The sequence below is a fragment of the Panicum virgatum genome, chromosome 8K, assembly GCF_016808335.1.
Source record: "Panicum virgatum strain AP13 chromosome 8K, P.virgatum_v5, whole genome shotgun sequence".
NCBI classification, from domain to species: Eukaryota; Viridiplantae; Streptophyta; class Magnoliopsida; order Poales; family Poaceae; genus Panicum; species Panicum virgatum.
The window spans coordinates 46,374,381-46,386,820 of record NC_053143.1 but is presented as its reverse complement, the minus strand read 5'-3'; the positions used below and the strand labels follow the sequence as shown (position 1 = coordinate 46,386,820).

Genomic DNA, 12,440 nt, shown 5'->3' with positions numbered 1-12,440 from the left:
GGGGGCTGCTGCAGGCTTGAGCGCCAGGCCGCGCCCGCCGGCCGCCGCGTGCTCGGCGACGCCCCGAGCCGCGAGCTCTTGCGCCCCGACCAACCTGCACGCAAGAACAGAGTAAGGGACCAAATAAAAATACATCTCAAATCCCTAACTCTAGATGGAGAAGGGGAGAGAAGAAAAGAGGAACGAGAGGGGAGAAGGAGAGGGCGACCGTGATCTGTTTTGGTCCAACCAAAGAAGATGGCTGCCCACTCCTTCTCTTCTAATTCCTCCACTAGAAAGACTAAAATACCTCCACTTAATTAATTACATTATATGCCCACGTAGAAATAAATTCGTCCATTTTTTCATAAGAACAACGGACTGACACGCCGCCTTCACGACTTCACTTCGCCTCGACGCAAGCTTCACGATGGCGCCACGTGCCCTCCGCCACGAGTGGCGCCACGTGTCTCCCCCGGTTTTGAGGCTAAACCGGACAAATTGCCCATGCCGACGTGTGTCCGGCCTCCCACCGAGTCTTGACGCTTTCGAGTGTTCGTGCGCGCCCGCCGCACGGGCCGCCTACTTGACTCGCCAACGTCCTCGCCGACTTGGCTGACGCTGTCTTCATCACCATGTACTCTTGATCTTCCGTGCACCGTGTGGACCGCTCATGACTCCATCCGTCCTTCTCGGGTCCCTCGGTCCAGGACTACTCGCATTCATCCTTTGCCGTCTTGGTCCCTCAGCATAAATCTTTCGTCTGACCTTCACCTTGCGCCGTCGACCGCCATGCTGCATCCTATAACTGCACATCACGAGCCAAGAGATACATTAAATTCACATGATGTTTTCAATCACTCATCATTCAAAAATAACCACCATTGGTCCTCACATAGGTTCGAATGTGACTGCAATTTCGCGGGGAAACCCCATGCACTTAGCAGGCACACGCCTTAACCACTGGGCCAAAGCGTCAGTGAGTACACAATTAGGCGCACAGTCTACAGTCCTCCCTGCCGACCCCTGCTCATCGCACTGCAGGACCTCTGCTTCTGCAAGACCATGTCCGAGCTGTAGGAGGCTATTCTCCCCGCCGGCTGCCGAAAGTCGGAGCCGCAGGACGGCGAGGTTTATCTGTGTTCAAACCTGATGGCGACGCAATGGAGACCCAAGGCGGTGGCTCGTTGATGACGCCATAAAGTGGTTCTGTCTTCTATTCGTCGTTTACACTAGCCTACAACCCGTGCGGGACACTAGCCTATCAACCGGTGGGCTAATTAGAATTAATGTAAAAATAAAACTTATAACTAATAATTATAATTATCTATCTCACGTCATCTTTTATCTACTAAATATTCTAACACATACTCTAAAATACATATTTATTATTATCTAGTTGCAATAGATTTTATTTTGCATCAAACTTCCAAGTGTATTTGATATATATTTAGTTGAACTATTTATTTATGAATTGGTATTCATGTCTCTCCCATAATACATGAGTACATGGTGACACATACCGTGTGTAATACTTTTATATAAACAATAACATAAATAATATATTAATAATGATAGAAATAATAATTTAGAATTTTATTTTGGTGCACTTTAATTTTTTTATAATTATATAATTTAGATTCGGATTTATGGTTACTTTAATTTTTTTAATAATGATATAATTGGATAATTTATATGCAAATTTAGGGGGTTATTTGTATTATTTTTATAATGACATAGGTGGGTAATTTACACGAAGATTAGGGGTTACTTTAGAATTTTTATAATGGCAGAGTTGAATAATTTGGATACATGTTTAGGGGATATTTTATTCTATTTTCATAATGGTAGAGGTGGGTAATTTATTAGGAAAGATAATATATCCAATGACTATTATGATTAGAGTTGCCAGATTGATGGCTGAATGTTTTTTATTTTTGTGAGAATTTCTAAAATTTCTCTATTTTTTAAGTGTCCACCTTGGATACTAGGTTGGTAATAGTAAAGATGATAAGAAATGGCCTGTCTGTTGTTCAGATTTCCAGAACTGAGCTCGGCACAATAGTACAGAGCGTACATTTGGATTACTTCCTCGTAATTACCAATACTTTGATCTGTTGCTTACCACATGAAAGGTTATGCTATGACACAGCACATAACCCAAAAACCAACCATGATCCCAGGCCATCCCCAACCCATAGTGTCCATAGATGGTGTTTAAAGGAAAAAAGAGAGTAAGAAACTACCCATTGACATTATCTCCCCAATGCTTAGTTTTTATGATGAATGAAAAAAATAAATCTCATCCAATCATTTCTCTTCTCTCTCCTTGTCTCATCATTTCTCTTCTCTCTCCTTGTCTCATCCTATCACTCTTCTCCCTTTCTTGGTTCTTGTGTAGACATGGTGTCTTGCATGAGAAACTATGTCTATTTTTTCCCTCGTTAACTCTCTTGCCATATCACCATATTGCTTACATGGCACCCTTATTAATTCTATGGACACCATTCTACTAGGAGGATTGGGACTGGTCTCAGAGGTTCTGGTTCCGTGCCAGTACTTCAACTGTCGGAGTCTGTTTTTAGGATTTTTGAGGGAACAAAAACTACAGCTCTGATGTTTGCTTCAGGTTCTTACTCTTTGAAGGCAGAGACAGATTGGTGCCGTACAATCGCTGATTCCGTTGCATATGAAAGAGCTAGTGAGATGTTTCCTTCAATGGCCACCCGGCCGGATTCAGAGTTCAGACTTCAGTGTATATAAGCTGTTGGAGTGCCTACGCAAGCTACAAAAGATCCAGGAACTAGATATCTGCATTGGTTATGTTGTACGCAACATCTGTGTATTGGATGCCTGGGTCGCTCCTCGACATCTCCGTTTGTTGGATATAACAGGCATCTGGTTTTCTACACTGCCGGCTTGGGTGAATCCATCGCTAATTCCGAATCTCACCTTTCTATGCATCATCGTGAGGGAGCTACATCAGGTGGATCTCGAAATCCTCGGGAGGTTGCCAGCTCTCCACACTCTAAAGCTGAAGGTGGACAATAAGAACCTGGGAATCCTTGAGGGATTCGTTGTTGGTGCTGGTTCGTTCCCGTGCCTTGTAAAATGTTACTTCCGGCAATTTGTATGGCCAGTGGTGTTTCAAAAAGGAGCTATGCCAAAGCTCAGAGTGCTTAACCTCGGACCGTTGTTTTATGTGCGGGAGGGAAGAGGCACTGCCAGCAATAATGGTGGTCTCGACTTGGGTCTGGGGAACCTACCATCGCTGCATAGGGTGATTGTTGGTTTACAATGTGAAGGCGCTAGCAAGGAGGAGGCGGAGCAAGCCAAGGCTATGCTGACGCGTGCTGCTGAAATGCATCCCATTCATCCCCGACACGATATACTTATTAATTATAAAGGTGCAGTAGCTCCAGCAGTTATTCATCGCTTCTCTCTTTTCCCATTTCTTCTAGACTTAATTGTGTTGGTTTTTCCCGCCCTGTGCCACCCTGGCCCTAGCTGTTCTTTCTCCCGTTATTCTAACATATCTTTTCCGCTTTATCTTCTTCTAACCTTAATTTCATTTCTGTTTCTGTTTAGGTTGAGATGACGAATAACTTATCCGCGCCAACGATAAGTTGCTGGCACATGACAAGTTCCTCTGCTCCGCCACATCTGCAGAGATTAAATTGCTTTGTGCACGCTTGGAACCTAGAGATCTTCCTGGCTGGCTGGCTAAATTTAATTTAGGTCTTGTTTAGATGCGTAAAGTTTTGAATGTAAAATACTGTATAGCTACATTTAATATTTCATGCATGCGTTCAAAAATTCGATGTGATGGGAAATCTTGTAAAATTTTAAAATTTTGAAGACATCTAAACAAGGCCTTAGCCCATTTTCTGCAGTACCGTAATGTCGCTTCCTGTCGCTGACATCAATCATGCAGTGCACGGAAAAGGCAGCGCAATGTGTTGTCCACAGGAGGAGCCTGCAATTTTTTGGAACAAGGAATCTTGTGTGCATAGTATATTAAATAAAGTCTATTTGCAAAATCTTTTCACAGATGAGTTTAATTTGACGCGACGAATCTAATGAACCTAACTAAGCCAAATTTACTATAGTGATGCTACAGTAACTATCCACTAATCGTGGATTAATATACCTTGTTAGAATCGTCTCGCAAAGTAGCTCTAAGATTCTGCAATTAGTTTTGTGATTATACTTTATTTAATACTCTAAAAGGTAGGATTCTTTGATCCAAAATTTTGGATCTGGACATCCAAACAGGAGCCAAAACGCAATGGTATTCCGGTGAGAGTCAGGCCTAGATGTCATGCAAGGGTATCCTATTGGAGGTTGTGTTCCTGTTGAGTGCAGTGATCCACTTCCATGATGCTCGAGGCTCTCTAGCTTTTATTATGCTGTATTTGGCCTGCCGTTTGTTTGTACAAATCTTCTGGAGTCTACCTATGTTTGACGAAGAGGAACAAGAAGTATTTTTTGGGTTATATTTGCATCTCGTGGCCTTGATCGTCATGTGTGCCGGTGAGATGTCAGAGCATAGATGCCAGTGTGCCTGGTCGCATGCTCTGTTTCGGGGATAGAGGCGTGCCATGGAGCCGTCCCTTCGGCGCCGATGACTCCTCCCAGGCCCCGCTCGTCGATGACGGACGGTCGCTTGGGCTCTCATCTAGAGAGAGCCGAACCATCCTTCCGAGCTCCAAATATTCGATTCACAAAATTTCAAGATATAATCTGGCACCTTAATCGACTTTTTCTTCATGAATTAGTTTTCTTTTAACCAAAATTGTGCCTTGAACGGAAATTTGCTCCTACCCCTAAGAAATAGTATATTGGATGAGAAAGGGTATGTGAAGAGGAATCAGGTGCCTCCCGAAAAATTAAAATGAAGTCTCTTTTAAAGGCCTGTCCAATTTAGTATCTTGACTAATGCTTAAAAATTGTTTAGGGACTGTTCTCTGTATAAATAAACATGTTGAATTTAGTGCTTCAATAGTGTGAAAAAATCATAAATTTTATAATAGTATTAGGAGCAGTACATGTTATATCCTTATAGCAAAAATTTATTATTTATTTTTAGAGCTATGTTATAATGATCGTAAAGTATCAGAGGGTATTTCAGGTACTTTTCCCTTGAATTTTTCCTGACCGTTGATCTATGAAAAATTAAATTAAATTAGTATTCGGTCCCAGTCTTATTCTAACTTTTTCTACTTTTAACATGTTAACTTTTTCTAAAAAAACTAATGCTTCAAATTTAAATGTCGTTGCACCATGGATCTTGCTTATAGGGGTTTGGAAATTTAGTTGATAGATGATTATTCTACAATATTTGTTAAAACGTTTTCAGATTTTAAAAAAATCCACGCTTCCGGTTTCTTTGTCGTCATCAGTTCCAGACACAGTTCAAGCCTTCAAGGGATCGATTCAAGTCAACGGCGCCAGCCAGCAAGCTCCGGCTTCGATTCAAGCGAGCGGCGGGGCGGCCGGTCCGCCGAAGAGCAGCTGCGCGATACGCACCGGCGGCGACTGGTAAACTCCTAATTCGCTCTTGCTCCCGTTCTTTGTGCCAATCAAGCTCGAGTTCGTAATAAAGCCATGATTTTTGAGAGAGAGAGAGAGCAGCAGCAGCACTCAACTCCACACGCCATTGCTCGCCCTCTCGCAGGGACGGATTCATGGAGGTCGTGATGGGGTTGCTGTTGAGGCTCATCCTCAAGGTCGGGGATCTGCTCGTCGGCGAGTACAAGCTGCAGAGAGGGGTCAAGGGGGAGATCATGTTCCTCCACCCTGAGCTCGAGAGCATGCAGGGGGCGCTCAAGGAGATTGCCACTGCTCCTCCGAACCAGCTCTGCGAGCAGGACAAGATCTGGGCCAGCGAGGTGCGGGAGCTCTGCTACGACATCGAGGACAGCATCGATACCTTCGTGGTGCGTTGCACGGGCGGCGCGCCGGCAGGGCCGCCGGACGGCATGTGGGCGTTCATCAGTCGGAGCCTGGATCTGCTGACGAGGCTCCGGATCCGCCGTCAGGTCGCCGCCGACATCCGAGACATCAAGAGGCGTGTGGTTGAGGCCGGCGAGCGGCGCAAGAGGTACAGGGTCGATATGGCTAGGCCTGCTGCTGCTGTCGATCCTCGTTTGTTGGCGCATTACAGGAAGGAGACAGAGCTTGTTGGGATTGATGAGGCTAGAGATGAGGTGATCAGCATTCTGATGGAAGGGGATGATCAGGTGGCCAACCAGCATGGCAAGGGGGTTTCCATTGTTGGATTTGGGGGCTCGGAAAGACGACCCTTGCTAATGCAGTGTATGAAAAGCTCAAGGAAAATTTTGATTGCTGGGCGTTTGTTTCGGTGTCTCAAACTCCTGGCATGAGGAAATTTTTCATATTTTTTGCATAGTTTTTACGTTGCGTTAGCCTGTTGTTTGTTAGCCTAGCTTGTTTGCCTTGATCGTCATGTGTGCCGGTGAGACGTCAGAGCATAGTTGCCAGTGTGCATGGTCGCCGTTCTCTTTCTTTCTAATGAATATAGGCCAACTGATGTAGCATTTCATTGCTCTGATTCAGTGTGCTCTGTTATGCGCATAACTCTCTCCACAAACACGAGTAGCTTCACCTACGCCTGACGGCAACGCTCGTCAGACGCGAGGTGCCTGCATTCTCCCTGCCGCCAGGTGCCTGCATTCTCCCTGCCGCCGCCTCCATGGTCTCCTCCGATCACGACCGCATGCTGAAGAACGCCGAGGGCCGCGTCCAGGATCGATCAAACTAAAGCCACGTACGTCGCAAGTTCTCCTTACAGCCTAAATCCTAAATCACCACCTTTTGATATATGTAACGATATGTGGAGGCTTACTAACCATGTTTTACAACACTGGTAGATTCAAAATTTTGATTTGGAGACATGTTCCATTGACACGGTTATAAGACCAGTAGAGATATCATCATCTATCTATCTATCTATTATATTAATAAAGGAGTGTTAAAAGAAGCCACCACGTTCGCCGAGAGGGTCTAGAAATTCCCACGTTAATCTGAAATCTGAAAAAGACAAGAATTTGTACCGTCGGATTTTATGAAGATCTAACGGTCTAAATTAATTAAAAGAGTCCATATTAAATTTAGAGGTGTAGAAATTCCCACGTTAATCTAAAAAAGAGAAAGATTTGCACCATCGGATTCTATTAAAATCTAACGGTCTAAATTAATTAGAAGAGTCCATATTAAATTTAGGGGTCTAGAAATTCACACGTTAAACTAAAAAGAGAAGGATTTGCACCGTCGAATTTTATGAAGATCTAACAGTTCATAATAATCATAAAAATCCATGTTAATTCAATAAAGATGCAGCGAGAGCTGTCTTCTACGTGCGGGGATGTGTTTCCAGGTGGCCGGGAGGTTGCTTCAGTGCTTCGCAGGACGGCTCGCTTGATCTGGTGGGAGGCATGTGTGCATCACACTGTTTCACACTGGTGCCACAAAAACACGCGAGAGGACGACGGCGTTGCAGCGGCGAGCTAATAAGGCAGACGGGAACGGGAGGATGCACGCGGCATGTGTGCATCATGCATTCATGTGTGCATCTGCACGTTTGCCGCCCTGAAGAACAAGCCCAGCTGCGGTAGTGAGCGGGATTGGATTGATTGCCGAGAGCCCGAGACACACACGGACGGGCCGCACGCGCGGGCAACAAGAGTTCATGCAGCCGCAGCACAGCAGTAGGCAGTCCCAATATGGCGGATGCAGCAAAACAATGGAGGGGCCTAAGCTCCTCCCTCCTCCTCAATCTCTCCATTTTTTCTTATGGTTGATGTGAAATCCGGTCAACACATCGAATGCGCTAGATCGTGCCGGTCGCGAACGGACCGAATCATCGTGAGGCTGCGCAGACCGGTTTAGCAACCCTGTCAAATCGGATTCCTCGGGTTTGGCCTAGATCGATCGTTTGATAGGGGATAACTACCACGCTTATGTGATAGAGGACGGTTAAGTTTACTTATAAACCAGTAAAAGGAGAACTAACACACTTACGTGATGAAAAATAACTATAATTATTAAAATATTTCATATGCCATAACATATTATGTACCTATGTGTACTTGGAAAGAGACCGGTCAATAAATAAAATAAAGGTATATGACTCGGAGAGGAAAAGCAACATAACCTGGCTTGGCTTAACACAATTATTAAAATATTTCATATTCTATAGCATATACATATGTGTACTTGAAAAAGGTACCGATCAATAAATAAAATTATAGGACTCGGATAAGAAAAAAGTTCCAGCCAAGTAAATAAATAGATGACCAACTAGCATATTTCAAACAACAACATAACCTATGAGGCATTTTGCACATCTTGATCGCTTGCGTTCCTGCGCCAGGTTGTTTTGATTTCTTTCTCGGCCGATACTCCACTGGCCAAGAATTCAAGTCGCTCGCTGCGCATCCCAGCCGGAGCCGTGGCGTGTCCTAGCCGGAGCCGCCGTGCTGTTGCCGCAGCCTTGTGGGCAAACGCCGCACGACATGACCGGAGCAGCTGCTCCAATCACACGCCAACAAAAAACATGAGCCTGCAGCCGACAGGATAACCCCGGGAGGACTCGGGCAGTCAAGCTACACAGTGAATTTCTCCATGAAGGGCATCCGATGCGGAAAATGCTAACCGATTTCAAATGTATGGATAAAGAAAATGTGAGAGGGAAAAATCAGCAGAAATAGCTGGAGAAATTAGAAGTCCAAGAAAAATATTAGAGACACCTGCAAAACACACCTGGAAATATCCATTGCTGATATGACACAACTCTAAAGTGGGCTAATTTATGTCATGAGATGAGCCAAGAAAAATAAAACAAAAATCAAAGTGAAAAAAAAACAGGGCTGGCCCAAATAAAAAACTTTATCCATCTGAACTTCTTAAAGAAACATTTATACATTAATATACCATATATATAAAAGATTTTGCAAAGAAAGGCTAAATAAAGATTCAAAATATTATAAGGCATAAATTAAAGTCCAACAAGCAAGTTAAAAGTTGCAGCCTTCTGCAACATCACTACCACATTTATATAAATATATATTTAATAACTACATATAAAAAACTTTGTAAAAGAAAAAAATGTATTCAAGGTGACCACATCTTACAATTAACCATCGGACTTACATGCTAAAAAATGCACCGATATTCAAGGCGATCCAATATTAAAATCAATCTCCAAATTTAGACATTAAAAGGTATATGAGAATATGCCAAAGGGGTATAGAAAAAAATGAAAATTCAATATCATTCCGTCAATAAAAATTATAAAAAACTAGCTACCCGCGCTATTAGCGCGGGCCACCTTGCTAGTTATCTTAATACAATAGTATTAAAAGAAGCCACCACATTCGCCGAGAAGGTCTTAAAATTCCCACGTTAATCTAAAAAAGAGAAGAACCTACACCGTTAGATTTTATGAAGATCTGACGATCTATATTATTCTAAAGAATTTATATCATATAAAAATCAATATTGGATAAAAATTATGTATTTCCTATTAGACTCGAACTCCATTAAGAAAACATCACATCAATTAGACTCTGACTCCATTAAGGAAACATCACATCTTAAGTACATGCATGTCCGTTTATAGTTACAACAAAGTTTGAGTAGGGTTTGTGGCTAAAGTTTGTGCACCATTTGTGTCTAGAATAAGAAAATAAGGAAATGTCACATCATAACACGTATGTTTATGGAAACAAAACTTTTGGTTGGATTTTATTTCTCCTCCAGCATTGCATCTGTTGATTTGCATCCATAGAAGATTAATTATTTTTATCTGCGATCGATTTAGAATATGAATAAAGTTTTATTCATCACACTTAAAATTCTCCAATTGCCTGGACATTGATGCTTGGTTCAGTTGATGGTGGCTGCCTAGGCGGCAAGCATTCCTTGATCTAGAGAGGTGCCCCTAGGCTTGCAGGATGCCTGAGGCTAGAGACCGGGCACGAGGGGTGGTAGTGGTTGGCACTTAGCAGCATGGTGGTGGCTAAAGCGCCGCCAAAGTCATCACGAGCTACTCTCATATGTATCCCATGCGCGTTCTCGAGAGAACGACGATAGTTGCAAGCGGCCAGGATAGGTACAAGTTTCAATAGGGGAGGAAGATCATTGGACTAGCAAGAGGGCAATAAATAGAGGTGAAGACGAGCCTTGGCCATCGCCCATCTATCGGACCATCCAAGTGATTTAGATTTTTTTGTCACTATATAAAAGAAGCTACCATGTTCAACTGATCAAACATGCCACAAGCTGTATGCAGCTGCTAGTTGCAACGCGACCTAAACATCGGGAATAATCTTTTATGCTCTACAATCCGCAATGGATGAGACTATTAGACAGACGCCTCGGCCACGCTGTAAAAAATGCAATTAACTTCTAGCTTGCATGGGCGATGATTGACGACATCTTCGGTGAGGTGAGGAGGTGAGGACAAGAATGTTGGCCGCATACAGCCTGAGCTCGGTGGTGATCATTTAAAAGTTGCATGTCAGGGAGTGCAGAATATAACAAATCAATTGTTGGCCGAGTCTGAAAGAAACAATGGTTGCTTTCTTAGGAGAGGAGCTAACCACAACATAGAGAAAGCTAATAAGGTTGAGGTTGAATCCATCGGCATCTTTAACCCAAGAAAATAACAGGCCGTTACATGATGATGGATAATTGCATGAAATAGAGTCAGAGGCAGCGACACGGCTTGCTTTTTGCATTTTTTGCAGGGTTAGCAAAAGAAGGAGAAGGGATGAGGGTGCTAGCGCTAGAGAAGGGAGGAATTAGCAAGTTTGGCAACATGAGAGTGGGAAGGACACAAAATCGAGTCGCAATATGATGTATTAGTTATTATCAAGCAAACTTCTGGCAAGGCGCAGTTGATAGTCACAATGAAGCTATGCAGTTAAGGATCGGTACGCACAATGTAGGAGCTGATTAAGTGTGGCAATCTATTCTTCAAAGTCGCATGTTTGCGATGAGATATTGATCTATATATGTTGAAGAAAAACTCCATCAAGAAAATTAGAGATTAGACAACACTTAATTATTGCAAAGCATAATTGGGTGACAGGGGAAGCATAAACTGTGGACATCATATGTGTCCGGCTGGACCAAGTGCACCATACAAATTTCTTTTGAAAACAACCTTACAACAGATATTGTAGGTGTAGCAGTCTTACAGAAAGGTCCTCCAAAGTGGAGCTAATTATGAACCAGGCTTAAACGACTAGACACACGCGAACACGTCCACTCACCGCAGAAGTGATAACCTAGAGGAATTCACGAGCGAGCTACAAAAAATAGTCTTCGCCTCCATGAAGCTCACCGACAAAAGCCACCAGAGGCACTGGAGTCCGAAGGAACTCATAATGATGCTTGGAGCTATAGGACGGAGAAGCCTACCCAGGAGTTTGAAGAGGAAGAATACTTCGTTGATGAAGACCAAAACCGGTGACCTAAGGGCGTAGAGGAAAGAGATGCCAACATGTAGAAAGTAGAATCCTCAAATCCAAGGAAAGTTTTGAAATGCAACAAACGACAAAGATCCACAGGAACCCAGAAAGAAAAAAGCTCAAAGCTGCTTCAATAGAAAAGATAGCGGGGTAAGATGAGAAGCAAACTGGAGCTACCAAAAAAAAAATTAGCAAGCAAAGACCACTTAGATTCACTCTGAAGAACAGAAGCAAATCCACAGCACAAGCCAGAAAATCTACCGTGACTCTAACCAAAACAAAATCTAAAGTAACCAGATGAGTAGAAACCAGGAAGCAAGAGAGAGTAGGGGGAAAAGAGGAAGGAGGAAGATGAAGAGCTGAACTAGGGAGCGAGGAAACAAAGGAAGAGGGATGAGATTAGGTCAAGCAGAGCGAGATGAAGAAGAGGGAGGGAAGGAACCTTTAATCGAGCTCACCCTGCAGCCATCGTAGCAAGCCACAACGATGAGGGCACTAACGGCACCAGCAATAGCCACAACTGGTGGGATGGGGGGGGAGGGGGCAAGGGCCTATCCAAGCATAACAAACTACAGATAGTATACACTAAGAGAAAGGAGGCTGGCCCACCTCCCTCTCATCGGCAGGCTGGGAGCGATGCGATCTCTATGAGCTACAGTAGAATGGGATGGGAGACGATAAGATTAGGGGAAGCTTCGGAAGCTCGCTTGATATTCGGATGGGCATCGGGTAAGGCATTGCTTACAAAACGATTGTGGTTTAGTGATGATAAAAATTTAAGATCCTACAATATCTATATCCTTTTACCAAATACTCATAAACACTTCGGTCAATATGAATAAATAAATTGATCTATAAGAAAATATTTAAGCTCATTAGATCTTGAAATTAGACATATATGAACTACAAATAGATCCATTAATCGTACAAATCTAGACTATACAAAATAGAGCATACGGAAGA

At 43.3% G+C, this 12,440-nt stretch overlaps 1 pseudogene; it reads left to right on the top strand.

Moving 5' to 3' along the window:
* The first annotated feature begins 5,398 nt into the window (after positions 1-5,398).
* LOC120644892 lies at positions 5,399-6,550 on the top strand (annotated as a pseudogene).
* The last annotated feature ends 5,890 nt before the right edge of the window (positions 6,551-12,440 follow it).